The sequence below is a fragment of the Poecilia reticulata genome, linkage group LG10 (genome assembly GCF_000633615.1).
Source record: "Poecilia reticulata strain Guanapo linkage group LG10, Guppy_female_1.0+MT, whole genome shotgun sequence".
Lineage (NCBI taxonomy): Eukaryota > Metazoa > Chordata > Actinopteri > Cyprinodontiformes > Poeciliidae > Poecilia > Poecilia reticulata.
In genome coordinates this window covers 1265416-1275551 of record NC_024340.1, presented here as the reverse complement: position 1 = coordinate 1275551, position 10136 = coordinate 1265416, and the positions used below count along the sequence as shown (strand labels likewise).

The 10136-nt window shown below is 39.5% G+C and overlaps 1 long non-coding RNA gene across 1 annotated transcript; it reads right to left on the bottom strand.

The window, feature by feature from the left end:
- Positions 1 to 2247: 2247 nt before the first annotated feature.
- Positions 2248 to 2718, bottom strand: LOC103470852 (uncharacterized). The gene is made up of 2 exons (XR_534543.1): positions 2394 to 2718; positions 2248 to 2322 (listed from the first exon to the last, which is right to left on the bottom strand). It is a non-coding gene; the product is annotated as an uncharacterized LOC103470852 (long non-coding RNA).
- Between the last annotated feature and the right edge of the window lie 7418 nt (positions 2719 to 10136).

Here is a 10136-nt window from a genome sequence, read left to right as displayed (position 1 = left end):
GTGCGCATCAGAGTTTGATTACACATTCACACCTAGCCGAACAAATCAGACTTTCTAGAAAAACAAACTAGAGTTCAATTAAAGTGGACTAAACAGTGCTGATGAGAAGATTTTTGACCATAATGGTATAATTTGTCCTAATAAGGCACAAGTACTGAAAGGCTGCTAAGCGAGGAACAAACCATGACTCCAAAAACAACATAAGTCTGGTAACAGTTTACAAATGCACTAAGGGAAAAGACTTTAAGAGACGTGAAGTTTGATGAAACTATAACCTGATATGTTCACGGTTGTTTGACACGGTTGCTTAACAGTCATTGTTACATTTTGAAGAAGCTTCCAAACCTGAGAACAAAGCTCTAACTTTAAACTGCCAGGTCAGCAGCACCATACGTAGCTTTAATGAACTAGTCTTTGTTTTAAATATGACCTTTTTGCTCATTAAGCAAAAATTCTTCTTTAAGATCGTAATCATGCAACTGAGAAACAAAGTGAGAACCCAAGTAAGTAAAATAATGAACAATATTGTTTACTGATTCAGTTCTGAGTATGTTATTCATGAAAGCAGCCACTCTTCATGACTCCATACAAGCACACCTTCCACTCCACACTGTGAGTCATGTTGCCCTTCAGCAGCCGTTTCAATTCAATATGTTTCAGGCTCATATTGACCCTGAATACAAATGGGAGAGTTTGGAGTAAATGAATATGCTCTGGGCATTAGTTTGAGTCTCTGTTCTAATGCGTTCAAAGCTGTTCAGACACTGAGCGCATGAATCAGTCCTCGCATAGTGATCATATTGTTTGATTCTCTTTCTGCCGCAACCTGATGTTTTACCTGGAGTCCACCGGCCGAATCCCCCGTCTGCCATTTTTCACATTACATTTACTTAGAAGACCTGGTCAGTGAGCAGGACCAACTCCTTGACAGATTTTGTCCATTTATTTGCTGATACTCATTTATTGATCGGACATTGAGTAAATCTACCAGAGTTCAGCAATGTCACGTCACCTAAAAACTCAGGAAGGAATCATTACTACCCTTAAACAGATATTAAACGAGATGATTTGCAGTTTCACAGCAGACAGATAAAAAGGTAACAGCGTCCAAAAAACACTCAAAAAAGAGGTTGTTGTAGAGAATGTGATGGAAAAAGAAAAGGTCACAAGGCCTCCTGCGCTAATGGAATGGGTGTGGGTGAAACAGTTTTGGGAATCTGGTCTTTAATTAGTTAACAAAGCAGGACACAGCAAAGAGAGTTGTGTTGTCGTAGACAACAGCAGTTTAGAGATTTGTAAGAGATTGAGGATCTGTAGAAGTTACTCCAGATGTTTTATAGAAGAAGAGTCCCCAGTTGAATTAAATTGGATTTCTGCACAATTAAAAAGTCCTTAACGACAGTTTCAAATAACATCTTAAACAAACCTGGATTTCCAAAGATAAGGTCTTAAATTATCTTTAAGTAGGACTAATTTTTGTGCATTTGATCATTATTTACATCTTTCTGTTGCTGGGTTATTTTTTTGGTAAATAAATATTTTTCTGTGTGCTGTAGTTTGTGCTGAGGACTGTATAGTTTATTGCTCTATGCCAAACCAACAGAGCCCTTAATACAGGGCAGTAAATCGTCTGTCAAAAGGAATTTAAAGCCAGACATTCATCCTCACTGGCCAGGTGTAGTTTCTATAGAGAAACACATTTGGCCATGAGGAAAACAAGTATATTTCAAAAGGTTTGGCTTAAAATCACAGTAGCTACCTTAAGCCCATCAATAATAACCATTATGGAGCTTATTGTAACTTATGAAACAGCCAGTTTGGGGTCATTTTCTTTTCACTTCAGTCACAGTCTGTTGGTTTGCCACATAAATCCCTCAAAATATGTTGAAGGTTGTAGCTTGAATGTTGAAGTTCAGAGGTCATCGTACTTCTGAAAGGCACTATCTGCTGCTGCCATAATCCTCAGTGAACAAAGTGAAAAAACAAGAAGCTATAGCCTAAAACAAATAAACACCGGTTAGGTAATAAAGTTAATAAAATAATTGCCTGGTTGAATGTTAATATATTAATGTGTTTTCCAGTCACATAGTGTAATTTTACAACACAATCAAGAAACTTTGGTTGTTAAAAAAAATGCTATATATGTCAAAGGTGACTTACAAGAAATTTGTAATTTAAAACTTTGAAATTGTCATGTTGGGATTTGGCTTTCGAACCCACATGCAAGAACACAATCAGACAGGCGAGTAAAATACAATGATGGTTTATTGAAAGAACAGGAAGTAGATGGTGAATACTGGATCAGCGGACCGGGTCGTCTTACTGTCAACAGGAGACACAGAGTTAGGTGGAGATCAGCGGTGATTTCCGGGGAATAAGTTACGAGTGCTTACTTGGAAGGGAGGTGATGTGGACGGAGTGGAGCGAAGGCAGTGAGCTCGTAGGAGAGCGGTCAGCTAGCTCCACTAAAGGGGACGGCCTGGAACTAGGTCCGTCAGAGTAGTTCTCCGGGGGGTTCGGGCGTGGGTCTCCAGACCCGTGGCTTCCCGAAGGGGAATCCACTGGAGATGGATCAACGAAGGGGGGAAAACGCACACACACAAGGAGTGGCGTCTGACCGGTAACACCGACAGCGTCGAGGGAGGACACAGGAGGTAAGTACACACGAGGGGTGGCGTCTGGCCGGTAACACCAACAGCGTCGGGGAAACACACAGGAGATTGATGATCCACGAAGGGGGGAAAGGCACACTCACTCAGAACCCAGCGACGATGGATCACACCAGAGCAACGAGGAGGCGGCAGGATAATCTGACGAGGAAGACAACAAGGGGTTAGACTGGAGCAGATCACAGAAGGCCTATTTCTGGAACGAATGTTACCGAGGTAAGCAAACACGATGAGATGAAGAGGAGCTGCTGCTTAAATCCCCGGTCCACGCCCTCCAAAACGAGCTGCAGGTGTGTGCACGGGTTGAACATAGCAGCTTCTAAGGGCTCAGGGTGAGGGAGACCTCGAGAGGACGCCAAGAGGAACGACGGGTCCAGTAACATAAAAACTCCAGTCCAAAATAAATAAAAGAAAAACAAAATAACTGGGGGGAACAGACACGGAACCTGACAGAAATTGGACCTTTGTTTTTTTAAGAACCTCCTGCTCTTTCTGAAACTTTGCTTTCAGGAAGTCATTAGCTCTCCTCTATTAACCCTTATTTTACCACTTCAAGCTACTGAGCCTGCAGGTTTAATGATGAAGTAGCAAGTTGTTGAGAAACTTTGGTGACTTTTGCCCTAGAWCAAATTAGAACAAACCAATGAAGACTGTGAGTGTTAAGGCCATCTTGTGTTGCTCAACAGTTGGTTAACATTTCATTTAGATTGTGTAAAAATCAAGCCAGACCAGTTAAGTACATGTTTCCCTATAATGTACAAAACTACTTCACTTTCCTAACAACTGCCACACTTTCACACATTTTCACAGCTTCAGCTATCAGACAGAATTCAAGCGGTTTACCTGTACCTGAGGTTTCTGTTCCATTATGGAGTGAATTTCCTCCACAAATCGTCCCCGCRTGAGCCCATCAAATTACAGAGAGTGACAGGAAAGACAGATGAAAGTCAATTACAGCTGACAAGCCGGCCAGCGGACAGGCCGACCACCGCCGGCTGCCGCGTTCCCAAGTATACCCAGTTCATTTCAGGCTAGCTCTTGAATGCATGAATTACATTTGTCTCCTCTCTGTTTGACTTTCTGAATGCTACGGTGAAAATTAATTCATTACAGTCTGCAAATCACGGGGAGATGCAGATTGAAGAGTGATGGAAAAGTTTAACGAATCCGAGGAGGACAGGAAAGTGATTCAAAGTTGTTTGCATTCTTTYAAATCAGTTGAGATTCGCCACGCAAACGAATGAGTGCAATCATCCTGCTGGGACAAAAAATACAGGCTGTATAGCAAGAGCACATAGTGATGGACGTGTTGTTATTGTCACTAAGCTATTAGCTGATGCAACAAACCATCCCCACACAGCAAATCAAGGGCATGGCAAACCCTAAGCTACGCTGAGGCAAACAAGAAGGGGCAAGAACGTGTCCATTTAAATACTTTTCCAAATTACATCTAACAATCTTGCTGAAAGTGTGATTGTGAACAGAATAACAGAAGGGCAAAGGCAACTTTCTGCAAACTGCAATGGCAAATGAGCGACATTTAGAGACAGACAATCCTCTCTTCTTCTGACAGACCTGTTATTTAAATGTCCTTCCTCTGTGTTACAAGACAAAACAAATGTTAATTAACATAAACATCAACTTGACATGTATATGTTTAACGTTTTAGCAGAAAGTAACTTGGAACTTTGGTAGAGAGACGTATTTACTGCAGGGAGTGTTTTTGGTTTATGGAACGGTCGAAGGGCCGAGGGCAAATCTAGACAAAGTCTAGTGGTTGTTTGGTCTTCTTCTAAGTTGGCTATAACCTTAAGGAAAAAGTTAGAAGGACATGGGATGTAGGGAACGGACAAAAACTTTTAATTTAAAAGCACACAGCACCAAGACACAATTGGTAGAAGGCAAGTCTGCAGAGGCAGTGGGACATTTCAGGGAAAAATGTATTCTGTGAAACATGAAGTACTGCCATCTATGTGGAATTTTTGCTTCCACAAACCACCTACCTACTATGCATTGCTGCAAACCACACACACTGGGTTGTATAAGACACTGTTTCCTGATGGCTGTGATTTAGAGTGTGAGGTGTTTACTTGACCTCCACATTCCCCCAATTTGACATCTGTGGTTGTATGCCGGACAAACACGACTGATCCACGGAAGCTTTACCTCCCACTTTTCAGGACTTAAAGGATCTGCTGCTGACATCTTGGTGCCAGACAGAGGTTTCATGGGTCAGACCTCTCAGGGTTTCTGCAGATTTCACCAACTCATGTTTGAGACTTTGGAAGATCATTTTAAGACCATTGGCAACAGAAGTGAGCCAATGGAGAAGATGTATGTCATCCAACCAAGTTGCAGTAATTTTGCAACACAGACAGAAAAATCCAGCAAACTAGCAAAGGTTTTAGCAGCTAATTGTCGGTAGCCTCAACCAACTTGAGATGCAGAATACAATGACAATATCTGTGCACAACAAACGCTTGCCTGACAGAAACAAATCTACGTAGAGCAGGGGTGTCCAAAGTGCAGCCCAGATGCCATTTGTGACCTTCTGAAGGATTTTGAGCAAAATATAGATTTTTGCTTAAGTTTTTTGTATTCATATAAAGACCTGCTTTTACTCAACAGCCAAAATAAGAAAAAAAAAATCAACCCAAAAAACTTAGAAACTGTGGGCCTGTCTTATACTAAAGCAATCTTGTAAGACTTTTGTAGGTTTTGCATAAACAATGATCAGTTTTCTACAAAAATATTGATCTGAATAAAACTGATTATTATTGAACAGATACAATAAAAAAGGCACACAGTTTGTTTAAAAAATGCTATATAGAAATATTTTTTGTGGACCTATGTGCTTTCAACCTAATATTTGTGGCTGTCATGACAAAAAAGTTTGGACACCACAGGCTTAAAATATAAGAGCTTAAATATTTTTTCCACTGTAAGATGTCAGATCCGTGATTAACCTATCGCAGGTCAACTTACCTTTGATAAACGCATCTAAAACTTTTAAGGATGTGTGGAGACATCTTATCAATTACAATCCTGATTCCTATCTGGATCTTATTAAGGAAATCACTTTGAATATCCAATGAAATTTATGTGAAAGTCAACATTCAATAATGTTTGTATTAATGTATTGTTGCTGACAGGTTGTGTAGTGAAAAGTGCCATTTTGCAGCTTTCCGTGTGGAAAACCTCATCCTAGCCATGAGTTACTGAAGCGGCTAAAGCAGGGAAGGCCAGGCAGGGAAGGAATACCCAATGGTAACAGCTCACTTCATCAATGATGAGCAGAAGAACTCATTTTAGACACGACACAGATGGATGAAAGCCTCACAGCTGGAAATGTACTAAGACAAAGCAATTTGTGTTAACGCTCCAACACTTTAATTTCAGAGGAAGGCTACGTTAACAGGGAAGGGTGAAGCGAGGTGCACCGACAAGCAGAGAATGGAGATCTATCAGATGTAACGTTGCTCTCTGGTGATCAAAAACTGAAAGTTTCTGAAAAAAAAAAAAAAAAATACCTCACTGGATTAATCACAAAATTTTTAATATGTTTTACACACATATAGATATTATTCATTTTCCTGGCTGCAGCTGCCTGAGTGATTTTTTTAAAACTGACATCTTTGATAAATGCTATTACAATATTCTAGCCTATKAAAAATAAAACCATGTAGTATTATAATCCTATATGCTATGTTATGTATGTCATCAATGTTTTTTTTAAGATGGAACTAGTTGTGTTTTCACTGATGTTAGAATTGCACAAAACAGAATTATGAAAATAAATTTTGCTTAATAAAAATATGCCTTTTTTTGAAAAAATATGTTTTTCAGAGAAGCTTTACACTAGAGTGAGGTGGATTTTCGACTGTATTGAAATTAGTTTATTTTGAAAAACTGCAATGGCAGCACTTTTTCTTTTGCATCACGAGTCACATGATCAACAATCGGATGTTGCTACTGATAGAAAAGGCAAAGAAGACAACGGCAGGAAGTGGTAGGAGTTTAGGCATAAAAACTGAAAATAGGATGGAAAGCAGTTAAAATGTTTGTTAAATGTCACATGTGCTTTCATTTGTGTCCAGTCTGTTGTCTGCATGCAAAACAATATCATTTTCTAGGTTACAAGGTGGAAGACCTTTGCTTTTCCAAAAGGCGCAATGTGTGTTTGAAGCACAGAAGCCCTGACCCACAGAAAAAAACATAACGAGTCTCTAAATAGGTTCAATTTGAGTCCATTGACACCGATAAGAGGATTTTACTTTACGTTTATCTGACAATTTACMAAGAGATGAGGCTCTCAGGAGTACTTTTACCTTTTAAGCTCAGCTAATGATGAGATTTTAWCTTATTAGATCCTCAAACGTGAGAACCAGCAAACCCCTTTTCTACCTTGTTTTTGTTCCTCCATGATGGAAATGCACGCTCAATTAATAATCCACCTTTTCAGGTTAAACAACAAACAGTTTATGAATGGAGTCTTACAGGCTTTTGACATTTCCAGCTGAAGGTTTGACTTGCAAATTTTACCCAGCGAGCTGATCATAATATTTTCATAATGATAATCAGATGAATGGAGGCGTTCTACTTATTTGCCATAGCTGACATATTGCAGTCTCCTCRTCTCGAGTCCTATTTCATGTTGACAGGCAGGTTTTCGTCCCACGGAGCTTGACGATGTAACGGATGGGTCCAGACCGGCTCATGTGTGCTCTGTGTGTGTTTGTGCGCGCGTCATGATGATGGATTGGTTTACACAGTTCACGCAGCCTGTAATCTGTCTTATTTGTCAGTATACTGATTAACAGGCAGGTTTCACAGCCAGTTTTGGTCCGTGTCTGTGTTCGGGGCTCACCATCATCTCACKATAGATAGATACACTTTATTGTCAGTCTCAAAGGTGACACAAATTCTTTAATTTCTTTAATTTACCGACATATAAATATTGTACAAAAAGAAAAAAAAATGCTGTAAGATAAGAGGTCATTTAAAAAAAGTTCCAACAGAGTAATTTAAAATCTTTAGGAAGGAGGTGCGAGAGGGCAGAAAGACTGTAGGTGATAATGAACGTCACTCTGGAAGCCGGAACCTTCAGTCTTCATGGAGAAACGCCGGGGTGGGTTGGGAAAATGTCCGTTAGGAGAGAAAGCTGTAGCATTCTGTAAATCTTACTGTAGCTCAAAAACTCAAAATACTCCATATTTAAATGTTGGTTTTAACAGTTAATGCAACGCAAATGTAAATAAATTCCAAGTCAGATATCACTATGTTGCAAAGTCAAATCTCTTAAGTTGCTTTTTGATATATGTTCACAAATGGAGAAATGTCATGGCAAGACTATTTAATATCATGTATTTTCATAGGTTATATGTAGTTTTTGTAGTTTTTCACCAATCAGTGAACGGAAGGAGAAGGTGTGAACAATGACATCATTTTTTTTTTTTGCACTATTATAGCGTTGTGGAATTGYCTGTAGTTTTAGTAATGGCAGCAAAGGAAGTGAACAAAAGCATTCAGTTCATGTTAGCCATGCATTCAGATATTGAATTAGCATCAACAGCCACAGTGAAGGACGGTTGTTTACAGCACGGCCAATTTGTCCAGTAAGCTGCCTATCATTGAACTGGTGCATTACAAATGTCAAGAACCATCACTATCAATTGAGTCAAATTTAAGACCTCAACACAAGCCATGAAACAACCGTTTATTACAGCCGAGAACCCAGACCATCTGTAAGGACTAAAGCCTAGAATAAGTTGATGGTTTATACCAGGGAAGAGAAACTTCAGACTGCAGTGTAAGTAATTTTTTTTCAAACTTAGTTGCACAGGAAGGCAATGCCCAGGATATCCCTGAATATGAAAACTTGGAAAACGAAGATGTTTGGTTTGAGACCATAAAACATTTTCTTAGACATTTTTTGAAGACATGCATTTTAAAAAAGGTCTTACATTTGATTTTGTGATGCCTGCAGAAAAACTGATTGTGACAGAAATGGCTCTATGTCTCATTTGGAAAATGCATAACACTCCCTCTTTAAAGCTTGGGTTATTACTTTCTAATCTAAACCTGTTTAAAACATCTCCATAACTTCCTCCCTGACCTGTCTGCTATGTTCCCTGGTCTTCATAATGCTGATTGTTGACTGATGTTCTCTAACAAAACCAAACTGATGCATATCAAAGTTATGATGTTTTTCATATAGATCAAATGGATGCACTAATCTATCAGGTCCACACTTTATCAATGACGGATATGTCTGCTGCTTACATGATCCACTTTGGCAGAATTACAGCATTACTTCTAGATGGACTGTACAACAGCAATAGATTAGAAGAACTGTTGACTTACATTTCCCTCCTTGTGTGCTCTGTACAGCCTTTCATCTGAGTTCACATTGCTTTGTCTGCTCAGTTTAACACAATATAAACTCTTACTTAATGTTTTCCAACCGAATGAGCTGCGTTGTGATGCTCAGTGATGGCGATCGCCGGCGTTTTCTGCTAGGCCAACCATTTGCCGGCTCAGAAACACTCAAAGCTGATGCACTTTTCCAAACCAGAGATTCCTTCGGATTTCCTGCCTTTCAATTGTTACAGTTGACTAAACTGCCTTATTCTGCAGTTATTTGTTACTACTGAAAGGCATTGCTTTCAGTAGTAACTGAAAGCAGTTACTACTGCTTGACCGTAAGAGTCAATGTGACGGGGCTTGTGGGTAGTGGTCGCTGTGCAGACTGAAGGTTCCAGCTTCTCTAGCTCACCTGCTGAAGTTTCCTTTAGCAAGACACTGAACCCTTCAACTGATCTTAAGTTTTCGCCTATTTGCTTGCAGAACTATGGAGCAGGTTCAGTCAGCGACTTTATTTCTAAGCAAAGAAAAAGAAAACAGAAAGAAACATACTTTTGAAACATGAAAATCAATACTTTATTACACCCCCTTTGACCTGTAGGTCAGATTTTGCCATGAACTCAACAAATGAAAAACATTATCCTGCTGTTTTTCACTAGGGCTCCATGGTTCTTGTATTGACACGTCACCTGAACACGTTGAGGTACCATGTTGGACGTTGGAAGTGAGGCACTGGTTTATTGTTTTGCGATTGTTTTTATCAATATTGTCATGGTTTTACTTGTTCAAGTCAAGCTAATTTGTTTGTGGAAGCAACACACACAGTTGGGTCTCAGACGGCTGTATTTAGAAAAGTTAGACGTAACCAACTTAGAAACTGACCCACACCTTCTTTCCTCTTGATGTGTTTAAGTCAACCACTAGGTCATAAATAATGTTTCCTCTTACACTGAAGCAGACATAAAAGTGTACAAAAGTCTAGATGCTTACAGATAATGTTCCATATGATTGGCTACATGCTGGTGGGGCATTTTCTCCATGGTTACAAATTATTAGACATGTACCTTCTCCATTATGTATCTTRCTAGTCTTACTTCTTATGTA